This window comes from Corvus hawaiiensis, chromosome 4 (genome assembly GCF_020740725.1).
Source record: "Corvus hawaiiensis isolate bCorHaw1 chromosome 4, bCorHaw1.pri.cur, whole genome shotgun sequence".
Taxonomy (NCBI): Eukaryota; Metazoa; Chordata; class Aves; order Passeriformes; family Corvidae; genus Corvus; species Corvus hawaiiensis.
In genome coordinates this window covers 4820931-4848773 of record NC_063216.1, presented here as the reverse complement: position 1 = coordinate 4848773, position 27843 = coordinate 4820931, and the positions used below count along the sequence as shown (strand labels likewise).

The window sequence follows — 27843 nt, the reverse complement described above, 5'->3', positions numbered from 1 at the left end:
CTTTGCTCTACCAACTAACCTTAAGATTTAAAGGTAGGATAAAGTAAACCATTCTTGTATCCCCTTAAATATCTAGCTAACCTTTAACTTATTAATTAAAATCAAGTTTTTCAAACGTCTTAGATTCATATAAGGTAAACACACTCTTTGCAAAGAAGCATTTAGGCCTTGGCCACTCAGAGGGTTGCAGGCAGAATGTTGTGTCTGCCCTGGGCCAAGCACGAAGAGCAGCTCGTGCTGCAGAACTCAAGCCTTGGCAGGCAGAGCCTTCCACAAGGCAATTTATTCCAAGAAGATGCAGAGCTGCTTCCTAGTCCCTTCTCAAATCCCAAACACCAGTTGGTGGCTATGTGCTCACATGGATGGCTGTATGAAGGTTGTCAGAGCTGAAAACCAGAAAGACCTTGGGCAGAGTAGCCATTTATGGCACTGGAGAGATGGCACCATCATGGGGAAGCTTAGGGAAGGTGTCTGACAGAAGTAGAAAAACATGTGGGATAAAAGGGATACCAGGAGGCTCTTTAGAACACAAAGCAGACAGTTTTTTCTAGGGAAGCTAAAAGAAGGTTTGGGAGAGTTAGCCTATACAGTGCCAAGCAGAGAAATTATTTCAGCCAACCCGATGCTTGCCTCTTCTCACAGATGTTTCAGGCACTGTGCTGGACCTTGCTGTCTTATTAAATTTGAGGAAGACAGGTAGAGCCCACTTTATCAAAACCAAGTTGTTGACCATATCCTCTCCCCACTGCCACCTCCTGTAGAAGAGGAGCATCTTGATGGGTGGAAGTTTAATGGAATGCCCTAGAACCTCCACGTCTGCTGCATCTCCAACTGCTTTGCTGATGGAGCGACTTCTTTGTTTTACATCTCCTCTCAAAGCCCTAATTGTGCAGTCAGGATGGGCCAGGTGCCTCTGTCTTCCCCCACCACCTACTGACATTTTCCCACCTATTCCCAAGACCAGGTTAAAGTGCTGAATGAAGATTATGGATATCCTTTGCCATAACTAAAAGTACAGAGACTAAATAGAGAGGAATGTGATGCCTCAGTCTGGGAGCTGCCATAGGCAACACGGTACAGCAAGATGGAAATCATGGTTGTGGCTCTGCCATACTGGTTCACACACAGTGCCAAGTTTTCTTTGGGAAATGAAAGCTGGGATTTAAGTATTTTAAAACTGATAGGGTGGGATTATGTTTGAAACTGCCCATTTATGAAGGAGAAATCATTGTAGCTTTCTGTGTCCCACACCTGGCAGTAAGCCCATCTTTAAACAGCACAGAAAAGCTATCTGGCAGAAAATTAAGGCGGAGAGATCAAGCAATTAAAATCAGTGATTCTCACAGTTAGTTTGGGCATACTGCACACCAATGATAGATGTTCCCATTTCATTTGTTACATACTCCTACTTAGGCAAATTACATTATATCCTTCAGATAAGCGTGTGAACAATGATTATTTCAACAAATCACTTCTTTGAAATACTTAAAAATATCTGCCTCTCCCTGTAAAAAATTTAAAAGCAATTAACAAACCTAAAGACAGCACTATTGACACAATTTTCTCTTGGGGAAACTGATAATCTGGACAATAGTTTAGTAGCTGTGTTGGTTTTTCAGTAGCTTTTGTGCCAGTTAAGGCTACACGACTGCAGAACAGCCCTGTGCTTAATTTGTATAAGGTATCTTAGTTAATCCAGCATCTTTTACAAACAATTTACGAGAGCGATACACAAGTGTAAATCTTGAAGCATAGATTATTTGCCCAAAGGTGTCTGCTACTGTAAACAGTGTGTAAGGCCATATGAAGTGTAGCTTGTTGGCACTGTTGGACGTCAGCAGCCTTTTGAGAGATTTATCCCAGCCTATGTCATTACAGAACCTGGTCCTATAGTTATTTGCGCAGAAATTTCTCTTTGGTCAAGCCTAGCAATCTCTGTCACCTAACAAATGGCTTCTTAGAAAAATGGACACAAATGTTGATCAATTGCCCCCTTTGCTGCCTCTCAGTATAAGCATATTCTGCTAGTGAGTCAGCCAGAAGCTGCTCATAAGCTCTCTTAGCATGACTCTCCAAGAAGCCTTTTGATAAATGAATTAGTGGCATTTTTTTTAAATCTTGGAGCCAACCCCTAAGCTCAAGGAAAGATCTTAAACAGAGAACAAAAAGTTCCTTTACTGGATGAGAGGCATGGAAATCAAAGATACACTCAAGCACTGCTCTTCTCCTGCTGGCTTGGTTGTATTTTCACTCCTCTAAACAAAAACTGAACAAAAATGCTGTCCCCCCCACACAAAATACCCAAGCATAAAACATCCCCTACCAAAGAGCACGCCAAAAAACCCAAAGAAAAATTCTCCCCTTCCCAATAAACAATAAAAAATAATCAAAGCCAAATAATCACCTACTTAAAGAAAACCTTCTGCCAGTTTAGAGGCACACTGCAGCAGCATTAAATTTGCCAGAAACTGGCTAAATTTCTATTATTAAAGTTTATTTCAAAGATCTTTATTAATATAATATTTTACTCTAAACCTCCTAAACCACTGCAGTTTTAAACACAGACCACTCCCTACTATCCTGCTCCTCCTCAACAGGTGCATAAGCAGCTACTCTAAAAATCACTTAAGGTGCAGAGAAATTTAAAAACAACAACAAACAACTCCCCCAGAAAAACCCAACAAACAAAACCCCCAAAAGACTGGAAGACCTGATTAGTGCTACTTTCTAAGCAAGACATGGCTTAGGACTGACACTCTGGTACCGTAAGGAAAATTCAGAAGGTGCTGAGAACAGTCTAATCCACCACAGTGTGCCCCTGGGGGCAGGAATTAGTGGCTTTTATGGAACCTCAGGAACAGGCTGTACCCAGGCTCCACACATGTGGACTGGGTGACTCACTCCATTATCACCTCCTGTCTTTCATTAAAGTACTGTGGCTGTACGTGCTACTACATTACCCTGAAAGCAGGCTCTCCCAGCCTTGTACGGCTCTCCAACCCATGGGAAACAGGAGCCTGTTTCACTGCACAGAAAGAAACCAAAATAGTAATGGCATCTCACCCCTGCCTCCCCTCCCAACCCCAAACAGAAACCCAACAAAACATTTTAGGGTACAATAGTAGTTCCCCCAAACTAATGGCAACAAATCAGAGAAACTGTTACAGCCATGCCAAGAGGCAGAAGCCAGAAAGATTTGACAGAATCAAAAAGGGCTGGAAAGCAAAACAAGATTGCAAGTTTGTGTTTTGTAGTATGAAATCAGTATCTAGAGAGGCAGGAATGTTTCCCTCAAAATCCTACATTACTGCCCTTAAAGAACTCAGATTGGTTTTTGATGTGTGATTAAAAACCTTAATAAAAATATAACTGTCCATAGCTCCTTCCCCCTACCTTCCAGTCCTGAAGGCAAAACAGCTCGTTCACAACTGCAACTCTCCTACTTCCAGGGCATGCAGGCTGTGTCTCTCTCTGAGGTGTTAACAAGCCACTTACATCTAAAGCAGAAGGTAACCTCAGCTTTATACAAGACAGAATCAATTTATTTAGCACATCTGTCATGTACACTCTGCATCACCTGTGGATGGCTTTGAATATCATGGTTTCTTTTGCTAGTCCTACAAAGCCAAAATGTATTGAAAAAAAAATAAACTTTGCTCATTTTTGTTTGTTGATGTATTTTTTGGTTTATTTTAAAGCTAAGTGCAATCACTTGATGCCTATTTAAAAACCATAAAGCAGCATGGGTGGAACCAAGAGCAAACCCAAAAGCAAGGGCAAGCATCATAACCCATACACACATGAAAGAGCACTGCTCAAGACTAGCTGAATGCACAGGCCAGAGAAGAAGGTTGTCTTGTTTTTGAGCTTGTAAATGGAATGGTTTTATTTCTTTAAAGGCTGGATAAACACAGCTAATAGATCTCTAGATTGGCCTTCTTGCTTTCTCCTCTGAAAATGCTACTGCAACAGAGCTTTGGTAACAGACAGATGTTTGCTGGTTTGGAAGTGGTGTTTATTGACTCTTTTGCTCTGCTCTTACTTTGAGCTTCCCTTCCATTTTTTATGTTTCCTGCTGTTCCCTCTCTCTCCTTTGGACTGGAAGCTTGCAAGAGTACCATTATCTCACATGCAACACTTCCAGTGGCCACTAAAAATCAGTCATATGCACAGATGAACACCTGCATAGAAAACATTGGGGTATTTTTGGTTTGCCTTTTTTTTTTTTTTTTTAATCAAGGAAAGACAGAAATCTTCTTACAGTATAAATAACCCCTGCAAAAAAAAAAAAAACAACAACAACAACAACAACAACAACAACAAAAAAAAAAAAACCAAACCCAAACCAACAAAACCCCAAAAAGACCTGACCCTCCCCCCCAAAAAAAACCCTCCACCTTAGTACACTATTGATTTGGTGCCTGAGTTCAGCAAGGAAAGCCAGCAGCCTATGCCCAGTGCTATGCATTCTTTCCTCTGGGTGTTATCTGCTGAAGTTTGCTTCTCTTGGAGAGAGCATTGAATTGCAGATTGTAAGGCAAAGTGGTAAAAGAAAAACACCTTTTTTTTAATTTTTAGTGTTTCAGACCTGGATCCTCAGAGCTTACACAGACAAAGCCGTGATTAATAGGTCTTGGGTTGAGGGAAAAACACACATCTTTCCTCTGTCTATATGTCTGGATAAAGTAAAGCCACAGCATAAAGCCTTTGTAATGTGTCCATTGATGCCAGTTCATTTATCAGACAAGATAGAAAGGGATCTGACCCAGGAGAAATATTTACTTCAGCCATAAATACTCTGTGCCTATAATGAATTCATCATCTGATTTTCTCTATCCCCCGTGCTGAGATCTGGAGAAGCTTCCTTGCTTGCTTTCTTTTTTTGCCTACTGTTTGGCACAGAGGCTGTTTGAGCAGAGCTGAACTGTAAATGCCATGATCACAAATCTAGCATCTAGCTGGCACCAGGGACAGAAAAAGGTTCTATTTACAGCTCCTCTGGGCAGTGTTAGCCAGTGGACACGCTGCTGCTCTGCCCATCCTTGGGACAACCTTCACAGGAATACAGCTTTTGCTTTGTGATAAGATATGACAAGGCCTTCAAGTTTGTCAGAATGTTCCTCTTGTCCCCTCCCTTCTCCTCTACAATATTCTGGAGTTGCTCAAACCTGTGTCTGAACAAAGGCATTTGAAGCAGCTGTATCTGAATGGAAATTGGACAGGTTTCAAAGGGGAAGACGCATGCTGACCTTCATGGTAAGTACTGTGAAATACTGAAAGCTAGCAAATTCTCTTTGACTCCATAAGCTTTTAAATCACCCTTTTTATTTTTCTTTTTACAATTATTTTTTTTTCTCTCTAACCCCTGTGCAGCTGAGTTAAAACAGAACTCTCTTTCTCCTTAAGTAATGAGGTAGAAAACAGCTTATGTAGTTTATAGAGAAACTCAAAGGAACTTACAGACATTTAAGCAGAAATTTCTGAGTGTCCATTCTGACAAGGAGCAGAAGGGTATTCTGAGTTCTTATTGCCATCAAAACTACTACACAAATCTTAAATAAATACAGTGAGCAACAACTTACAGTGTGAGATGGAAGAGAGAGGTCAATGTGCACATGTGATCACAATATACGTCACTGAAAGTGTACCTCTGTTACCTGCTGAATTTTATTGCCTTAAATAACTCCTCTAAAATATGAAGTGCATGAATTGCATCCACAATGATAGCTGGAACCACAAACAAAAATCTTCAAGCAAAGTGATTATAACTTGACTGCTGTCAGTGTTGTGCCACACAGCTTGTTCCTGGGGCAGTCACATACCAACAGTGAGGAGGAAGTAAACACCCAGTTACTGCAGAGCTCCTCAGAAACCCTAGAACTGCTGACCTGAGCCAGCAATAGATTCCTTTAGCGTGTATTATAGCGCATATGAATACATCAACTTCGAGATTTCCTTTTAAATACGCATTTCTTTAGAAAACCTAATTTAAGAGTACCTTCACTTGTTAATTCTGTGTTGATGGTTGAATAAATGACTACTTCTTGCCAAGACGCCCTTGTAAAAGCAGCTGTTGAAATCAAGTGGTCCTTTCCTGACTGTTTCCAAGATTTAAGTAAACTATGTTTTATCAACAAAGTAGCCTCATTTGAGAGTTTTGGACTGAGCTGCAGCAAACTAAAGACAAAGATCTCAAATGTTCCTAGATGAGATTCAATGGAAGTGGAAAAAGGTAGTGTGGGATGCCCAGATCTTACCCTGTATTAACTCTAAGGTAAATACTGTTTACACAGGCAGTGTGATAATCATACAACCTTGTAAAACACTGGCTAATAATTGTACTTATTCAGAACCTTTCATCTCATCATCGCAGAGCCCTCTGCAAACACAAATTCATTTTTACAACATTGTAGGAGTAGCTAAACAATTACTAAAGATGCCAGATCTCTGGGGTAGAAACCATGGAATCACAGAATCATAGAATGGCTTGGGGTCAAAAGGACATTAAAGATTACCTTGTTCCAACCCCCTGCCATGGGCAGGGACACCTTCCACTATCCCAGGTTGCTCAGAGCCCCATCCAACCTGGCCTTGGACACTTCCAGGAATGGGGCACCCACAGCTTCTCTGGGCAGCCTGTGCCAGGACCTCACCATCCTCACAGGGAAGAATTTTTTCCTCATAGCCAATCTAAGCCCACTCTCTGTCAGTTTGAAGCCATTCCCTCTTGTCCTGTCACTACATGCCCTTATAGAAAGCCCCTCTTCATCTCTCTTGTAGGCCCTCTTTAGGGCTTCCCTGAAGTTTTCCATACTCCAGGCCGAACAATCTCAATTATATCAACCTTTCCTCATGGCAGAAGTGCTCCATCCCTCTGACCTTCTGGACTCACTCCAGCAGCTCCATGTCCTTCCTGTGCTGGGACCCCAGAGCTGGATGCAGACCTGCAAGTGGGTTCTCACCAGAGCAGAGGGGCAGAATCCCCTCCCTGGACCTCCTGGTCAGGCTGCTTTGGATGCAGCCCAAGAGGTTGGCTTTCTGGGCTGCCAGTGCACATTGCTGGCTCCTGTTGAGCTTCTCAGCAGCTAACACCCCAAAATCCATCTCCCCAGGGCAAGTCTCAATCCATTCTCCTCCTGTTCTGTGTCTGTGTTTGGTACTGCTCCAACCCTCTGCAGGACCTCGCACTTGGCCTTGTTGAACTTCATGAGGTTCACACGGGGCCGCCTCTCAAGCCTGTCCAAGTCCTCTCTCTGTAAAGAGACACAATTCTCCACATCCTTACCCAGAGTTAAGGGCAGACCCCATAACTCTGCTGTAGACTGTAGGAATCGGCTATACTGGAGTTTTTACGTTAAAGGCAGCAGAGTAAAAATGAAGCTCTAGTTTCCTTGGGCTCTGTTCATAACAACAAAAAATTATTACTCATAACTAAAGATCAGGCTCTTAAACCAGTGACACAAAGACATCCTGCACAGCAAACCACAGACCAGAAAAAGGAAAGTCAGTCAGCCATCTTAATCTGATAAACTGGTTTTGGCAACAAATTAAAACAGTTGTTTCATATTTGTGGGCAGTTTTTAATGGCTTGTTCTTGCATTTTAAGGTACTGGCTCAAGATTTCAGGTTTATGACAGGAAATGTATTTAACTGTTTTTCTTTTTGCTCTGAAAGAATAATGATGATGCAGTGACTACAGCAAGAGATAACTTACGTCCTCATTGGAATCAGCGAAGAAATGCCTCAAGGTGAGTATCTAGCATAAAATCTAAATTATGTATCAATTTATGTGCATAGCAACATGGAAGTTCCCCAAGTAATCTGGAAGGCTGGCAGATGGCACAGGCTCAACTTCATTAAAAAACAATGTGAAAGACCAGATTCCGAATTAAGATTTCCTGTCTAAAAGCAGTATAGGGGAACAACAAACTTTTCCAAATATCCATATAGCCACAGACTAGCTACTAGTTGAACCACTGTCAATGTCAAAGGACACATCTAGTTTTCGTGTTGTTATGGCCAGTGTTTTAATTAAAGAGGCATGGAAAGTGACCAGTGAAGTATGAGATGTGATGGAAAACAGAACTATTCTCCAACTGATGAGCACGGCTTCCCTTGCTTTCCCTTACCAGGGCAAATTGCAGATACCAAGGACCAGAGGAGGATCAGGGGAGTGAATTTAAGTTCCTTCTGGATCCCTGATGTCAAGATCTCTTTATGCCGGTCTCGTCCCTCACATTTAATAGAAAACCCCACAGTCATCTGGAGACTGACCAGTACAATACCTACTGGTAATATCATGTGTTATGATGTCTTCACGAATTTTACTACAGTTTTCAATCCATATATTTCCTCCTAACTTTCTCTTCGACACTTCACTTTAGCCCTTAGCCCTTCTTGCCTTATTTCCCTTTCTTGTATCCCTGCTGAATTCACTTCTCATCTCTCCTGTTGTTTGTTTTCCTAATCAAATAATCTCCTTCCATTTTTTACTGAGCACCACTTACTTAATATTTAAATAAATTAAATAAACCAAATCAAATTAAATGAACCAAATCAAAAAAGTCTGTTGTCCCTATGTAATGTTTATCTGCTTGTTTAATATATTGTTCTGTGGGATACTGAAACTGAACTGTTCAGCCATGGATTGCCTTAGCCTGTTTATATAGCATCTAGTGAAACAAAATCATGTTTATAAGTGGCATCTAGGTCTTACCATAATAAAGATAATTAGGTACATTGCTGGTGGTTAATGGTACCAACAGTTTAAATAAGGGGTCTAAGCATATAGATGGAATTAAATCCAAAGAAAAGTAACACACTAACTACTGTATACTATACTAATGTAAAGTATATTCTAAGCACCAACAATCTTAAAAAAATAGAAAAGAAGAAAACCAATAAGCCCTCGATTATTAAAGGGTGTTCCTTTCTCGGAAACTTCCCATCCAAAGCAGTCAAAATTATCTCTCTTTTGAACTGAAGTTCCAAGAAGTTTGAATCAATATTACAGCTTTCAGCAGCTAATGAAGACTGCTTACATGTAGACAAAACATTCTGCTGTTATCTCAGTAGGCAGAAAAAAACAAACAGAAAATTTTATAGCTTGAAGTATTTCCTCCATAAAACATTTTTAATACCTTGTGATTCTACTAAGAAAATATGCCAAGTTATTTTGTCTTTTTGGTTTGAAATATATAGATGGCTCTTCTGTCACTTATCAAAACATTAAACTAATTTTTCATTGCACAGACAAGCAGCTGGGTGTATACATGGTTAAGTGCTGCTGAATATCCAGTGTTTTTAGAAAGGTCACCTTAATGGCTAAGAAGATACTCCCATTGTGTGTCACCAGCCTTTGAATCAAAGATGACTAGAGCATTCAAAATACAGGTCTGACCATAAAGGTGAACACGAAGGCTTTATACTTAAGCTGTGGATTCTGGCCAGATGAGACATTAATTCTGGATTCTGGAAGAAATGCCCAGTGCAGCTCTCTGGGCCAGGCAGGGCCCATGGGTGATGCAGTACTGAAGGCAGTGCCCAGGCATCCTGCCCTGCAGCACACACCACATCTGGGGTGCATTGCCTCTCTCTCCTCTACTTCCAGGCCACATCAGATCCCAGCCTCAGTCCCCCTTCACAGTGTTTTCCTGGGTGCATGGGTTTATTCCTACAGAAACCAGCCGGAATCACCTCACAGAATTTTCTCTCTTGCTGAGGCTAGCATTAAGGTGCTAAAGATTTTGATTATTCAGTGAGGATAAGGGTATTTTATTTTATTCTGCAAATTACGGAATGGAACTGTCTAATACGTCTCTTTCCAAGTCAAAGTAACACGAGATGCGATGTCATCTCTTAGAGTCATAGCAAAACAAATAACAAATAAGGTCTGGTGAGCCTTCTGTAAGACAATAATACTATCCCAGTTAACAGCTGATTCAGAAAGAAATAATTTTCAGAGAATCAAGAGGAATCAAAGAAAGAAAGAACATCTCAGATAATTTCCTCTACAGACTTTTGCAATTGCATTTGCTTGCTAAAAGACAATCTTTTTCTCTCTTTCCAGGATTATCTGGTATCTATTATGTCAGCAGAAAAACTTGGAAAAAAAATATCCTGGAACAGAACCTCCTACTCTTTAAGTCCATGCTGTGATAACAGGGAGGTTTTGTCTACATGCTCTAGACAGGGAAGTGACAAACAGGGAAGCTGTATGGCTTGCTTGCTGGCACAGGAAGAATTTGCATGAAGCAGGGAGCTGAACACATGTTTACAAGGCCTAACCCAAATCAGCACAATAGCCTTAGGGGTGACTCTGGGACACCATCTTTTACTTTTTTCCAGGCAAGTAAAGAGCAGGGACACAAGCCCAGCTGAAAGAACTCCAGATGGGTTGATCCTACCTGCAGTAGCCACCTACTTTTGCCTTCTCCACTGCCTCCTTGGGGACTCCATGGCAGCATCTTAGATCTGACTTTTCCCCAGCAGCTCCAATTCTGATGGGTGTTGGGTTGGTTTTGTTTAGGTACAAGAAGGGACTTCTGTGGTAGTGGATTAGTGGTACCCAGATATCTGGTAATCCAGTAAGTTAAATAACCATCAGGACTAACAATGTCTGAGCTAAAATAAAATGGTTCTTATAAACAGCCACGGGGTTATCACCCATCCGCTTTCCACCAAGTACTTTGCATCAGCCTCTACAGAAAATGGTCTGTAAGCATTCCATGCTTCAACTCTGATTCCCACTGAAGGTTTTTTATGTTCTACTTCCAGGGGAGACTTGATAGCCCTAGACAGCTATTCAAAATGACATTTTGAGCAGCAGAGGCCTCAGGTACTTTGGCCTCAATATTTTGAAGCAGAGGACATAAGGCAGGTAAAATGGCCTATGGATTTAATCATTGTGCAATGTTATCTTCTACTGAAAATATGATTCAATTGTCTTGGTGATTTAATCTGTCCCTTGATATCACAAGTGCTTTCAAAAATTTTAATCTGCTTGTTCAGTTCTGCCTGCAATGTATTGTACAGCCAGAAAATAAGTTCACTGTCAGTGCAAGCCAAAGATGGAAACCTTTCTGGCAAACCTGTGCAAGGCAAAATCAAGGTTTTGGGGATATAGCTGTGTTTGTCTAGTCCACCCCTACCCCACAGGGAAAGAGGATGCACTTTTCAAAATGCCTCAAGCTGAATCTGCAGTTTTACAATAGATGAAGATGTTAAAACAAGTGCAGAACATAACATTCCCTGGGAATATTAAATACACGGTCGGGGAACAGAGCTGTAATTTTTCCATCTCCAGTGGGTGATGGCTGAGGAAGGTTCCCTCCTGCCATTTGGCATCTATGCAGCAGATGCAGTAAGGATTGCACTGGATGAGGGGGAGAAAGAAACACATCCAGTAACAACATCCCCTCGTGGTTTTGTAAGAAACCTCTACTTTCCTCAGCACCATCTGCTGCACCCCAGCGGGTGCTGGAGACCATCATAGGAAAGCTCTGCTTTTCTGCAAGTTATTAAACCATCCTCCGAAATGAAAGAGGATATCTTCTGTTTGACAAGTCTCCCTCAGGAGGTAGAGTCTCTTGATAGGGGGAAGAGGGAAGGCATTGTGTTGGGATTTTTTGGGTTGTTTTGTTGGGTTTTTGGGGTTTTTTAAGATAAAAAAACCCCAAACCAAAATAAAACACAAGTGTAGCACCTCAGCTGAGCATGCCCTCCTGGATAGTAATATATCAAAAAATAAAGGGGATGACAAAGATGTTCCAGACAGAGCCCTTGCACAGTGCACACCTGGATTTCACACTTTGAAAGTGGTAGGGGAAAAGGGTAAGGGAAAGGGTAAATGATAAATTTTGACCTGTACCTATGACCAGAAGGCAGCACTGTAGTCATCTAATCTGACTTCCTGAGCAACACAGAACACTAACCCAGACATTTCAGAAAGGGCCATGCCCCAAGACTGTTTGAACAGAGGATTTTATTCCCAAATTAGACAAAAGAGCCAGCATTAAAGGAACATTTGGGATAGAAGTGATTATAATACAATTAGAGTTGCCTTCATGTTTCTTTCTGGAACTGTTTCACAGATGGCAAAGCATCTTTAATTAGAGTTGAGGACCATCAGGAGCAGAGCACAGCAATGTGCATTCTCTCCTCTTGTACAGAAGAGCTCTGGGATGCAGTGTGCCATTTACAGCTTGATCAGGGGGATTCTAATGAAATTATTTCTTTTGTCACACACTCTTGATGTGTGAAAAACAAAACTTTTCATGGAACAGTACCAGGCACAAGAAGAAAAATGGAAATCATCAAGAAAAATGCATCAAGAAAAATGGAATTTCCAGTTAAAAAAAACCAAATTAAATAAAACAGAGAGAGGATGAGAGGCACAGAGAAGAAAAATAATAGCAGAGAAATTCAGTGCTTAAGGCATTTCCATAACACGAGCAAGTTTTAATTTCCCCTTTTTCTGCACAAAAATCAATGTATCCACAGAAATTGCTTTAATGCCAGTGTACCACGTGGCTGAGGTTATTCCAGTCTTACTGGGGGCTGCTCTCTATCTCCTACTGCAGACCTTTTATTCTGCGTAAACAGCTAACACCCACTGGGCCTCACTCTGAAGTGCTTCCACACTCAAGTTTCCATGGAATACTCACCTTGGACATTGGGTCCCAACCCTCCTCTCCAGGCTATATTGCACTAAAATTTTACTATTTTAAAAATAGTTTCTAAAAATATGCCAGAGAAGACAATACTACAGCTGATCCTGGCATTCACCCTGGATAAGGCAGGCAGGCTGAAATCTTTATTCTTGATCTCTTGTTTTTCTTCCAGCCTCCTTTTGTCCCTCTCTACACTTAAAAAACAAAACCAAACAAAAAGAAGCCCCACCAGGAGAAAACCCCAAACCCCAACACCCCCACCCCCCCCATCCCAATTAACCAACCAAAGCCCACCAAACCGTAACATAAAATAAATACATAGAGGTAATGGGTTTTGTTTTATCTCACTGTGAAACTGGATTCCCACTCCTTTAGCTGCCTCCACTTCAATCAAGCAGCAAATAACTTTTGTGCCAAGACCTGCTTCCTGTAGTTTTGTTTGTCTAGAGCAATATTACACTTGCTCTTAAGTAACAACCACAGGAAAACTTTTGACAGAAATTCCTATAAGGGACTCAATAATCTGAGTGAAGAAAGTTTTACGTTTAAACTTTCTGCTGACAACTGATAACTCAGGTTTGAATTTTGCACATCGCCTCTGAGCCCGGGTCTATGCTCATTCAATCCAATATCTGATCGATTTTTAGAAGACTGGAAAACCTTCTCTTGTGATAATCTCTGTTGGGTCAGGCAGGACAGAGAACTTTATAAGTATGATCAAAAAAACAAAAAGAAAAAAAAAGAAACAGAAAACTCAAAATACCCCCAAAGAAAGTCCAATCCAAAGACATAACAGAAAAGCCCAACAGAATGACCCCCAAAACTCAAAACAACCCCTTCTCTCCTCCATCCTTACGTCTAATTAATGTTTTGAATAAAGCAAATTAAATTAGAGCTGGAATTTCAAGGCAACCACCTCTATATTGGAAATCATGTGCATTCAAGCAAGAGGCATTTGTTTTCCCTTGGATGCTTATCTTTTTCCAAATGATGGATTTGCAAAAAGGGCAGCTGTAATGGCTGCTAGATTGGTTTTGTGCCTTTAACTGATTCCTGTCTAACTTCCGCAGTTTGATTATGATTAACTCTGTGATTTATGCCTTCTTGAAGTGCATAACTCTCTCCTTGTGACAGTTTCACAATCAGCTGCAGGGTCAAGGAGGAACCTCATCTGTGGGCTTATTGTAGATAAACCCCAAATGGTCTAAAGGTCTCATTTTAAATAGAGAAGCCAACTTCTGGCAGGCAGTAATTGAGGAGGGGAAGTTAAATGCTTTCCTAAGGTTGTTGAATATTTCAACATAAGGTTTTATGGGAAAAGGACTTTGATAAGAAAAATTATGCAGCGACAGACTTGAGAGTGGTTTTGTTTTGTTACCAGTACAAGCAGAAGGGGATTAGTGAATTGCAACAATTTGGAAAGCAGGGATGAAAAATATCATGTGTTATTGTACAGTACATGGTGTTAGATAGGGAGCACAGGAACATTAACTGAATTCCCTGGCCCAGGGAAGGCAGTCCCATAGGATGCAGAGCACACAGCTGCAGAAATAAAGATGCAAAAAGGAACCAACATCTTGTGACTGGGGCGCTGTGCTGAAAATTCACTTGTGACCTCAGCTGCTTGCTTGGTCACGTCTCCAATGAAGGGTCACTCAGTTAAACCCAGCTTCAACAAAGCATGAACCTCTGTGCCTAAGCTTCAAGCCCTGTGCAAGGCACCCAGACTGGTGTAGATATGCAGCGTTTCTTGTGCTTATGTTGAAATGTGGCACTTCAGCAGCACTTCAGCAGAACTGGTTTGGTGCTGGTGCCCAAAAAGGTTACCAATGTGGAATTGTGCCCTTCTCAAGCTGCTGCTTTTGTTGTTCCTGAACCTATGCAGCTCATGTTAAAGACCTGAGATCTGCCTCAGTTATAATCTCCAAGGACATGGACAAACTAGGAAGAAATGAACCCATAAAACCAAGCTTAAGGATACAGAGCTGTGGGAGCAACACATTTGAAACAGCACTCCCAGTGATGCAGGTGTGCTGGGATAGGCAGAATAAAGTGACATCCTGCCTAATAATATGACAGTGTGGTGGCATTGAGAGCACAGGTCCTACATAGTGGTGGAGACGAAAGCCTAAACCACTGAACAACTCTGCTGAGGAGGCAAGGTTGAGATTTGATGATCTGGCTGAGGTAAAGAGTGATCAGCTTCCTCCAAGGCCGGTCAGTGAGCTCAGTTAAGCCCGGGCTGCTGCTCTGCATGCTTGGCCCTGTGCCAGCCCCAATTTATTCTTTATTCCTCCACTGGTGCTGGTGCCACCCCACTGTGAAGCAGATGTTGTGCAGAAAATTCATTGTTTGTTTTGTTGCTGAATTCAATTTCAGCTGGATCAGTCCAATGATCTTGTCCACCACACGGATGATATATCAACACAAAGGAGGATCTGTGCCTAGGGGTGGATGAAACCCACACCTTTGATCGACAGGGCCCGGGGATGCAGGTTTAAAATGAATGTACAACAGCACGCTCCAAGGAAAAACAAAGGCGGTTGGTAAGAATTAGGTGGTCTGGAAGACCCTTCCTCAACAGCTTTTGTTTTCCAGGTCTCAGCTAGCTGCCATGTGCAAGATGGTCACAAATTCTCAGTCACACAAGATTGGGGTGGACATAAAGACACCAGAGGACATCCAAAAGAAGGCAGCAACTGGACTGTGTGCTCATTTGTCTTACACCAGAGAGAATGAGTCTGTCACTGCCTTGAAGGAGTGCAAGAAAACACATCCAAAAGGGTTTCCAGCAAGGAAATAGGAGGTGCTTTGAGCACAGTTATTCTGTCTGCTTCCTTGAGGGAAAAGTCAAACCCAAATGTGGAATGAGTAGCTGGAGGCTGAGCAAGCTGTGCAGGGCTGCTGGGGGATGCCTGTGTTTGAGGAAGGATTACACAGTGCTGAGAAACCAACAGATTTTACTCCCACAGCTTTTATAGGCTTGTTCTGTTTTCTCCAGGTTATAAAGTTGTTTTGAAGCCTGGGTCATTGACGTCAGCACGTCACATCCATTCAGCCTTGAATCTTTCCTGACAGTGTTTTTATGCACCTGCGAGCCAGCAGCATGTACAAGCACCAAGCAACAATGGTGAAAGAGGCTTTCATTGCCACCACGACAGCAGATGCAAGCGTGGCCCCTGAGGAAAGGTTAAGTGACCAAAGCACTTGAATATGAAAGATCTTTGAAACGAACTGCAGCCTCCAAATACATAAAAAGTAACTAGAAAAAAACCAAAGTTGTATTTTTTTCTTTTTTCTTTTGTAGCAGGGCAAGAAATAATGAGCTTAAATTGCCAGGAAGGACAGGCAATTGTTGACACAAGATTAAAACTTTTTAACAACAAGGACAGTGAAGCATGGGACCAGTTTACTAAAAGAGAGCTCTTCTTCAAGAGCAGATTAGTCAACTCTGTCATGCACGATTTAGACTAACTGGATGGAAAAGCAGGAAGATTTCTAGGATTCTGAATTAGCCATCAATATATTAAAAATAAGGATCTTTAAAACTGGAGCATGGGCAGCATCACACTGCAGCCAATACCATAACATAAAGCACAGTCAGCCTCAGCTTGCAGTGAGGACATTTCTCCTTGTGACTTCAGGCACTCCACAGCTCTGCCTCGTTTCTGCCAAAATGAAGCTGAGTTTACTACTTGGCCTCAAAATGTAGGAAAGAGATTGATTAACCGGAGACAAGAGCTATGAGGGTCAATTTCATTATTTGGGGCAATTGGGAAGTGATTTTCTATGCCCAGGAAGAGAATCTCCTTCGTAATGTTACTTGTCTCCTCTAGCTTATAAATTATTACTTTAGAAAAACGTTCCTAGACACATGAAAACAGCAAAAATATGGAAGGAAAAAGAAGGAAATAATCTTGCATTAACTATTCCTTATATCAAACATTAATTACAGTAGTTAACGCCACACACAGAAACTGCTTTGGTCCAAATTTGGTACTTCTTAAAAAATTCACAAAATCCCCACACAGACCCCTCAGCTTTATTTATACTTGTGGCAGCTGACATCATATGTGTTTGCCATTTGTTTCTTTAAAAAAAATTAACAAAAAAAGCCCACAAAAACTCCACTCTTCAGCATCATAAGATTTCTATTGCTTTTCCTTGGTTCATAACAGATTAACCTTTAGAAGGCCAATGGAACAAAGACTGTCTACCATTTTTTTTGGCTAAATATTGTGAAATACATTTTTTTATTCAAAAAAGCTGCCTTTGGCATATTTTATATGCTATTACTCACGGTGTAAGACTCTTGCAACTACAAAAATGGCCAACAGGCCCAGACATTGTGGTCTAAAGAGGTCCAGAAGCAGCTGCAGAAAGCTCTTTGCTTTAGTTATTTGCATACAGCAAAATATTTTTGCTTCTTTAATTCTGTGTGGTTCATACACGGCTGTCCTCTGCAAGGAGTACAGTAGCTGTAATTACTAGCTAAAATAGACACAGGGTCTGGAGACAGATGGAGTCTACTCAGAGGCCTTTTTCCCCACAAAGTGGAGTTTACCTTTTGCCCATCCCTAAGTGGTCCAAATTTACATTCAAAAGTAGCGATGTAGCTTTTTGGTACAAGATGTAATTAATGTCAACAGTTAAGTATGGATCATAAGAACAACAAAAGTTTATGGACAATGGAACCACACCCACACCACATGAGATGTACATTTTACCAGGAATTTTAAATTATGTATTACAGAGCTTCTTGATCAGCTGCTTTCAGATAGTCAGGGTACAATGAGCTACTGGACTTCCCTCATGTGACAGGCCTCGTGTCTGAAATTTGACAAACATAACAGTTTCACTGCTTCATTTAGGTCTTGTCTAGTCCTAATTAAGAGTCATCATATTAGGAACTTGCAAAAGTCTGTCTGCATTAGAAAACCATGATGCCCAAAAGGTGAAAAAACCTTCAGAAACACACATGTAGGGTGTGGGAAAGGTTGACTCACAAAGTTCATTGTCTTTAACAAGCAGCCTGGAGCATGTGTCCATCAAGAGAAGGGACAAAAAGAAGGTAAATTATTTGCAAGTCCTATGCTTTCTCTACTTGTTGGTAAGTGCTTCATTTCGAGCAAACCCTCCCTGTTGCACATTATTTCTCATTCACCTGCTGCAGTTTTCACAAAGAAAAATCTCGAACCAAAATAAAAACCCACAAAAACCCTACAGGTTGTGCTGATCAAAACAAATTATTGTAACTTTTTTCTACTATACTAATATCCCCACCAAAATCAAACAAGACACTATGTTGATGTCTGTTATGGGAATGATGCTGCCGCAACAAAGATTTCCATACATTTCCCCTCTGGCTCCAAACCAGCTTCCCTGGAATCAGCACAATACAGACACAACATGACTGATTTTCTAAATTCACAGCAATCAACACCACATCTAAGACCAGGTGATTACATACTTGGACAGAGATGAAGAAAAATCCAAGATGATTTCTATCTTTTAACTAAATATTCTTTCTAGAATATTGAGTTAAAAAGAATACAACTTTCTATTCTTTTAACTAAATATTTTATAAAAATTTCATTAAAAATCATGCATTTTATAAAAAAGTAACAATTCACCTCATAGTAAATGGTGTATTATTGTGAGTTAAAGAAAAAAGATTGATACAGATAATATTTTCCAGATGTAGAAGCAAATACAAAAGACATTACCTTGTAAAGAGCTTACAGTGCAATGGACACTTTTTGAGAGCAAGGATTGACATGGCTGAGAATAAAATATATGTGAAAATATATTTTTAGGGGTTGAACGCTGTTCTTCCAGGGCAAAGCAATGGATGTTTATTTTCAACATTTAGTTTAAAAATTGTAACTCATACATGATGACAAAATGCATATTAGTCTCTATGATCATCAGAAAAGTTGGGAAAAACTAACACTACAGAGCAAAAAAATACGCCAAAAATATAATTATTTGAAAAGTGAGTAGCAATTGTTGAGTAGTCTACTCAACAAATAAACTGAGTAGACTAGTGACAGATGAACTCTCCATGCCTAAAATACTCCCAGATATTCAGAATCCAGTTAATTTATATGAGAAGTTTGATAATTAAAACAGATTAGCTTTCTTATACTATCTCTGAGATGGTTTTTCCTGGAAACAGAGACATTGCAGGCAGCCAGGTAATTCACAGAAATAGCACTGCTGTGGTCAGGCACTGCCAGGAGCCTGATTGTTCTGATAAAAACCAGGTGAGTCACAAAGAGCGTACTCCCTCTGCCAACATTTAGGTTTTATACCACTTTTCTTTTAAAATAATTATCCAAGTTAAAATGAAGCCTCTTCTATGTTTTATGTAGGTTCTGGAGACTCTGGTTCTGTGGTTATTGTGGTCACCATTTCTTGGTGGAAAAGCATTTGTAAATCAAGGTTTAAAATTGTATTTGTCTGTATTGAAATGATTTTAATTGTGATAATATTTACGTATTCAATATTTTAAACTGCTTATCTTTCTGAAAATCCAGAAGGAATAATACACTTTTTTGGTTACTCTTAACAGAATTAATAGATAACAAAATAAAACTAACCTCAGAAAGAGCCCCTTGTTCTAATACAAATCCTGACGGACAAAATAATGAATCTTAGCAGTACCTGGATTTGTGTTTCCATCCTTTTTCTATAAGATGCCAAATTAAAAGCTTGCAGCCTCTCCCACTGAAATATGGATTCTTTTAAATTCTGATCTGAACTCATATTTAACTCTCCATTATGAACATCAGACCTTCCAGAAATGTGCAATTATCCTGATATTCAGAAAGGAAATAAAATCATGTCTGTTTTTAAGCAACATACCAGGAAATTGCTAGGGGCTTGTTCACCATTAGTTTGATTTTCTCTTCATCCAGGAATACTCTTGATTGCCCCAGGGCATGGAGTATATTTAATCACACCTTTTCACATGAGCACATTTACAAGCCAATAACTTTAGAAAGTAGATCACTTGTAAGATTCATGATGTCCAGTCCGTGATGAACCCCAAACTTTCAAGAAAAAGGGATATGCTTGACACCTTATCTGACTGCCAGCAGCCTGAATTTCTTTATTTCTTATTTGAAAACTAACTGTAAAATTACAATCTAAAGTAAATTCTAACCCATATTCTTTCCAAAGAATTTCACTCTTCCCTATTAAATAAAAAAACCAGCAACACCCTGTGAGTTCCAATGGCTGGGTGCTCTCAGCTGCAGGAGAGGCTGGTGTTACTGTGGAGGTGCCAAAACAGCAACACACAAAAATGGCAACAGCCTTCGTGCAAATGTAGCTGAAAATATTTTGAAGATGACTTTTTTTTCCAAATACCCTGAAAATCATTTTCAAAGAAAGGCATACTGATCATTCTTAATGTTTACAATGTTTACATGCACTTATCAAAAATATAGAAATACCCAAACAGAAACTCCTAATAATTCTGATAACTCCTAATGTACTTTCACATGAAGTTCTGCTTAAAAACTGACATTTCTGTACAATTCAAACTGACTGACGTGTTCTACACTGAATGACTAACCACATCATGTCTGACTCATCTTTGGTTGCTTGTCTGTAGTTTATTGTTATTTATTCAACCTGGATCGCTTAATTTAAAACTGATTTTCAGTTCAGCACAATTTAAAGCCACTTATTCATGTCAATAAGAACAAGAAGAAAATGATGTGACAAAGATTACTGGCCTAAGAGCCCCATAATTTGGATCCAATTTGCAAACAGCAGCAATCTTTAATTAAGTAATTTCAAGAACTTAGAAAAATTGAAAGTCTAGTTTTCTCCTAATAAGAATGAAGCATGAAACTTTGGCTTTCAAACAACTTCTTTTTTGAGTGCACCAATATCGACAACTCACATCAACTGCAAGGTGTTACAGCTTAAGGAACCTGCAACAGCACTTGCTTAGCCTTTAATTCATGTACTATAACTTCTTGGTGTGTGTGTGTATTTATAGAACTATTTAAAAAAAATAGAAACCTTCAGAGACATTAGGGTAAGGTGTAGCTTTCTTGCATTCAGCATTCAGATGAATAAACTGGGAAAGGAGGAATGCATTTTCTTGAGGAGTAGCAGTGGCACAAAATTGACTCTGAGGTCTAGTTCTGCCCACATAAAATCGAAATATTTCTTTAAAAAAACAAAAAACAAGCAAAAAAACCAAGACACAGACAACAGCAGTGTTAACACAGATGTAAGCTTCCTTATCATTGTAATTGTCAGAAGGTAGTTTGAAATTTGATGTGTATCTGCTGAGAATAAAAGTAAATAAGAATTTTTATTGGTCAAAATCAAACTGATTTTTTTAATTGGACAAGAACAGTTTCTAACAGAAGTAAATGATTCAAGATTTCATTATTAAAAAAATATGTCACAGAAAAGAGAACAAATCCGGTACACTCCTGAGTGACATTTTATAACCCAAGGATACCTCTCTTCGGATTAATTAACTTCTCTTGCTTTTTGCTGTGCTAAGCTCTGGTCCTCTGGGAGTTCTGGTTAAATGAGAAATGGACTAGAAATCTGGATCCATAAAGGGTCTCATAGGCTCCCTAAATTCAAGCACTCTAAGGCCAAGATCAGTATGGATGCAAGAGTTGCCTTAGACTCAGGAAACAAACAAATGAAAAACCACAAACAACCCACAAGTTCTTGTTAAGGAAAAAAGCAACAAAGCCCACAGCCAGTTCAGCTAAAGCCCAACTCCATCACTCAGACGCAAAATTTCTTAGATATATAGCATACAAAAAGTTTCTCTAGATAAAAAAAGTGGTTTTTTATTAAATGTTTACCCAAAATTGTAGTCTCACTTGGCTGATGTGGACAGGGGTGGAATTAAATCTCAATACTATGGGAATAGAAAAGGAAACTTGATAGAAGTCACCTAATAGAACAGGACCATAAGATAATAGCTGTCTATGGTCCTTTTCCTCCTGATACAGATTAAATCTATGGCACCTGAAAGGGATTTCTGCTGAAATATATACACGTAACATATAACTGATATTTATATCTTTGAATATTTTAGAACATTCACATTAACGATGGGTGATTTTTACTTCAAACCTCAGCAAAAACTAAGTAACATTTTATTTGCAAAGTAATTTTGAAGCTGTAGAGTTGCATAAAGTAACACAAAGTAAAGTCATAGCTCCCATCCTTGTTTCACTAGTAGGTATACCATGATGGCTCACTTATCAAACTCACTCGTTAATATTACTGGACAATCTCCTGTGGCATCTGGGTGTCATGCAAGCCACCCTCAGAGACATCAAGTCACCTACAGGGCACTGGACATAAACTGAAGCAGGTGTCATACTACAGGGTATTCTCTCTCTGCCATATCCTTGTCACATAATTTTACCTTTAGTCCTCCACTTAAGCTTGCAAGGTTTTCTAGGCTGGGACCATTTTTTTTGCCTGCATGAGAACTCAGGTAACGTGGCTTCAGCTTCTAGATTTTCCTTTAGTTCCTATCACATATTACAAACAAATTTATTTAAAACTAATACAACTGCAGCAAATTCAAAGCTAGCTCACCTCAGAAGATGGAACAGATCCCAAGAAAATATATCAGGAAAACAACTTTGCTGGGAACCACTTTGTCTCCTGGATATCTGTCTCAAAATGAAGAGGTGTTTCAACTGGTCAGTAACTGGGGGCAAAATATATGGAAACTTTCATCAATATATTAAACCAATCTGCATAAGGACACAGCCTCAGGGCTTCCCTGAGGAAATACCTAAAGAAAATACAGAAAGAAAAGCAGGAGAGCAAAAGAGGACCACAAAAGATGTCTGGCCACAAATTAACCTTTTCTTCTTTGTTTTGATGAAACAGCATGACTGAAGCATGACTAGAAATCTCCATGTGGCATTGCTTTCCTGAGATTACTCTGAAGGGAAACACCTTTGTTAGCTCGGCACAACCAATTATCTCTGATACCAGATCAATTCAAGTATCTCCAAAGGACTAGATTTACTTGAGGACACAAGACTCAGCTGCAAACATTTCAATAATTCTCAGTTTGCTCATCTGCTTGAGATTTACGATCTTCTGCTTCCCTCACCCTCCGGGTACAAGTTAGGAGTCCTGTGGTTGTGAACATACTACAGCAGCTCCTGCTTACTCTTGAAGCTGCAGAAATTAAACCCCTCAGGATAACTCAACCTGAGTCTATTACGTGACGATGCCAAGATTATCCTCACAATGGCCAAAAGCTTTCAATGCCAAATCAAAGTCAGTAGGAGTTCCCTGTGGCTGTTTTCTCAAGCTTTCTTTTTATGTGGCTTGGAACACCTCCTGACCAATTATCTAGTTACCGTATCAGCTGCCTATCTGTAAAACCTCTGGAGACTTCTGTGCATCTCCAAGTTACATCCAGGTAGGACATTTTGATCCCACTCCCCCACGGCTAAGTGGAGTTTCAAACCTACACTTAGATAATTAACATTTTTCCTTCCAAACGTTTGGGTTAGTAAAGTAATACTGAAAATGTTACATTGTAACAGACATTTAGCACACAAAGGAAATTTCATCGATAAGGAAAGTGCACACACAGACAAAAAAGGTCGAAGTAGTCAGGTTTAACAAGTCACAATAGAAAACAAAATGCTGTACTCCCTGTTATTGCTTCATTCTAAATCTATTCCAGACTACACAAGGTAATTTAGTATTAAAGGTTATCAAATACATTTAATTACATACACATGGACTGGTGACTTTGTGTTTAAATCAACATGCAGATCCTTACAAAAGGACCACAGAAGGAAGTTTTCTGTGATCTCAGATTCCTGTGGTGTCTGTTTGAACCTATTGGGCTGAATGATTTGTGTCCAAGTGTACTGAACAACTTGTATGTTAAAGCTTGGACAAAGCCCTTTCATCCGGCCCATTTCATCCTGGCACACACTGAGCAGGATCCTGCACCTTATGATGAGTTACACACATGTATTTATGGCATCAGCAATCAGCTCAGCATTCCAGGAACGTGTGCCACACAATTGTGTTAACAAACATTATTGTGTCAGTTCCACAAGGGCTGCAGGGCATTGACAAAATATCTGTTGTCTGCAACAAACCAATAGTAGTCACTTACACTGCAAGTACAAAATGAACACTGTTCCAGTCAGGCTGGTGAAGGAGCCCAGAATCGGTATAGTGTCACTTCTGTGATTCCCAGACAAAGGATTATGCTTATTTAGGATAGTTTTAAGGCAAAATTCAAGCCAAGCACGTCATCGTATGTATCTTGGGGTGACTTTGTGATGTGTATCTCCTCTCGCTGTTCTATGCCCAGAAATTAATTTTGTGCCTTTCTGTGCCTTTAAACTGAGCCTGAGAGGGGGGGAGAAAAAAAAACTGAGCAGACTTCTCAAAGTGGTTGTTCAAGGACACAGACACACACTCCTTTGCATCCTGCTGTGGTAGAGAGCAGAGGAAGCACCCTTCTTGCTTTTCAGCCAGTTTTTGGCTCCTTTTCACTGGAGGGAGACAGAGAGTTGAACTTTGTTTTCGACTTTGGGGTTTTTTTTTTTTCTTTCTTTTCTTCTGGACTGTTTCAACATCAGAACACATCGGGAGAATTTTCCACCAAGGACCTGGAGGTGGGCCCACACCGACCCAGCTCTGAGGAGGAGGAGAGAGACCACACCTACAGAAGGACTCTGAAATTTTCCCAGGTTTCTCTCAGCAGAGCGAGAGGTTTTATTATTTAGCATTATTATCTTTTCCCTGTGTGTTTGTTAAATAAATAGGTTTTATCTCTTTCACTTTCCTCCAAGGAAAATTTCTTTTTTCCCGAACCTGGTGGGGGAGGGATGGTTGTAACCTGCCTTCTATCAGAGGATATTTTCCTCCAAATTTGTCCAAACAGGCACAATATGGGATTGGAACAGGTTTAGAAAAACCTAGCTGACAGCAGTATTTTAAATTCTTCCAGTAATCAAGGGAAAAATTAGGACCATCAAACATGCAAATTGTTACAGGCCCATTTAAAGAACAATCCTGGCTTTAGAAGCATTTATAAGACACAGAGGAGGAAAAAGGATTATGTATAGACAAGTGTTTCAAGATAAGGCAAATGAAAACAGAAGGCTAAATTATTATGCTCATTCTCGGGAAATCCATGGCAGACCCAAGAAAGCAAGCAAAAATTCTTTCTTTAGACTAGGCTTTTACTATGATATATATATTATTAAATATACATCGTTTTATGAAGTGCATCAAATTTTATTATCCAGTACGTCCTATAGAAGTGGTTTATTAAACTGAAACACCTTGAGAGCTCACATATTCTCCTGATTTCCAGTAAGTTTCAGTACATTTCTTACATTTAAATATACAATACTCATTACATAGTAAAAACAGTAAGGACTTCAGCTTAGTGTATTTAATGAAACACACACACATATTCCACACTAAAATTTTTGTATAAGTAAGATAGGAACTACCTATATTATTAAAATTCACTGAACACTGTTTCCCATTACTTAAAACATGACTAAACTAACTGTTCTGGTTGAAAGTTTCCAGGCTCATTTTCTGCCTCAGATTGATTTTTTGTTTTAGTTAAATGGGAGGGAAGATGTAAGATTCCAGCCAAACTGCCCAATCATTACTAAACACTAGAGTAGAAAAAAAGAAAGATTTATTATTCCTTTTAAGAACGGCTTACTTACCTCCTTCCCCATCAAGAGAGAACATTCTTATGGGAGCAGCAGTCCTGACACAGAAGAACAGCAGCTCTTTACATTGGTCTTTTATTCATGCTCTGAAAAGTCACCAAATTTGGTCATCTGAAAATTCACAGGTAACTGGAGCTCAAAAGAGATTTCTTTCATTTTACCAAATCAGCTTCTTAAAGACTCACTCTCTGTAACATATTTTCCAGGTAAGGGCACATGAATACATTGCTGCTGAGGGACTGAACTTTGTTCACGTCACCTGAAAGCTCTGGATCTTTGACAACCACTTTGTTCCACCTCAGAGCCTGATTTGATTGCTGAATTAAACCTGCCGTAACCAGAGAGGAATGAAAAGTGAGACAAAGGAATAGAGACTAAAGAGGAAAACAACACTTGGATATTAGAATGCAAATAAAGAAACTAATCAGAGCAGGAATGGCTCAGTAAAGAGTCTCTGATTAATACATAGAAGACTGGGAAGAGTAGGTGCTGGAGAAAATTAAATGAGTTCATGATGAATGAAGGGAATTTGGAATTTAGTAGATAAATAAACTGCAGCATCTTGGAATGCACAGGAATATCTGAAAGCAGCAGAAGAGGGGGCAGGTAAAGGTGGAGTGGTCAGTGACTGTCTGCCTGGCATGAAGAGCCCCAAATGACTGGGCAGTCAGATGAGGCAAAAGGCCAATATGATCCTTGATAGATGCCTGTACTCTGGGAAGAGCTGTTTTCTGTCCTTGATGCTTTTGGTTTTGTATTTGCTTTTAGGCGGGCAGGGAGAACTGTAATAGTTTGCATCCTATCTACTCAGGAACCTCTTTCTGCAGATACAGCTATTACTTAGATTTTGTAGGGTCTGAAAGCATCTTTTCTTTCTTATGCTTACATTTTTAATCATTAGCAATCAGCATCAGCAGGTCATTAGCAATCCAACCAATATTCATTCATGTTTTTTGCCAAGTGTTTGGTTGCAATTAGATTATATCTTCAGGGTTTTTTTCTATATACATTTTTTGATTCATGTGGCTTTGTCTAATACCCTATCCCAGCTCTTCAATAGTACAGATACACGGGAGGCTGCTCTGGTTAGTGTATTAAATGGATCTTCATGGATCCTGCTCAAAAATTGTCAGGAGAGCCATACAGCCAGCAGAAGAAGTTTGGATTTGATTACAGCTCATGTGGGTGGCCAGTTTTCTAGAGAAAACCAAGCCGAGCTCCCAGAAGTGAGAAATATCAGCCTCTGGGAATTTCAGGTTTGCTCACTGCACAGTCTCCCAGAATCAGTCAGAAAAAGTTGCTAAGCTTTGCCTGGACTTCTTTCATTTCAATCTAGAAAGATTTCTCAGCATTTAAACAACCAATACAATTTTAAACTGAAGAAGTACAGGCAAAGAGCCCCTGCAAGTATAGCTACAGAAACCTCCAGTGTAAAAGCTGAATTTACAATCTCCAATAATGAGTTGTTCCTTGATATACAGCTTGGGGAAGGGATCAGACAGAGGCAACCCCCACATGCTCTCACTATTGGCAAGTTCACAGCACACCAAATGTGAAGTCAAAGGAAACACAACAATGTTATCTAAAATACACAAAGGGCATGAACTGATACGGATAATGGCAAATAGACTATATAAATAATCTTAAGAAGATGTTATTAAAAGCCAACACTTCTATGCAGCCAATGAAATGTGAGATACGGTGTTGTTTGCCATTCCCTTTCAATGGGACTATAATGGAAACTGCTGATTTCCCTCCTCTTTCCCTCGACATCAGTAACAGAGGTTTCACCAGGGCAAAAAAGCTTCCAGCAGGTGCTGGTGGTCACAGTGTAACGCTCGCTGTGTAGTGGAACTTTTGAGTGCTAGTAAGGGTTACCTGCCCCAAAACTCCACATGAATAGCAAGAAAAGTGAGCAGCAAGCTGCCCAGCACTTGGGCTGCTGGAAGTAGCAGCAGTTCCCATTTTGTGGTGAGGTTTTCTCAGGTGCTCTACCTTCCTTAAATGCTTTGAAAAGGAGTATTCTGACGCTGACATCCTAATTTTCCTCACTCTTGTCTCCTTGCCAATAGATCAGATTCATAGCACCTCCCCTCATTGTGTCTCTCCAGGGAGAAACGTGTGCATTGTAGAAGTCAGGTAAAGTTTGAACCCAACTATGTTATAATGTAAAAAAAAAAAGCAAACCCAGAGAGAGAGAGGTAGGTTTTGTTCCAGACCTAGCAGAAATTTAAAACATTTTCTCCAAGAGAAGAGATTCAATTCTTTGGTACTACTTCTGGAAAACAGAATTAAGCTATACAAACTGTTCCCCAGCTTCCTGTCTTTTATGTCCTTTCTATGTAATTTGGCTCTCCAGGTTTCTGGTCACATTTGCATAAGGTATGAGACCCTGGCATTAATTATCATTTTAAAAGTAGCTCTCAGAA

At 40.0% G+C, this 27843-nt stretch overlaps 1 long non-coding RNA gene across 1 annotated transcript; it reads left to right on the top strand.

Annotated features, from left to right (window-relative positions):
* Positions 1–4927: 4927 nt before the first annotated feature.
* On the top strand, positions 4928–8558 carry LOC125325167. The gene is made up of 3 exons (XR_007203218.1): positions 4928–5256; positions 7675–7748; positions 8133–8558. It is a non-coding gene; the product is annotated as an uncharacterized LOC125325167 (long non-coding RNA).
* The last annotated feature ends 19285 nt before the right edge of the window (positions 8559–27843 follow it).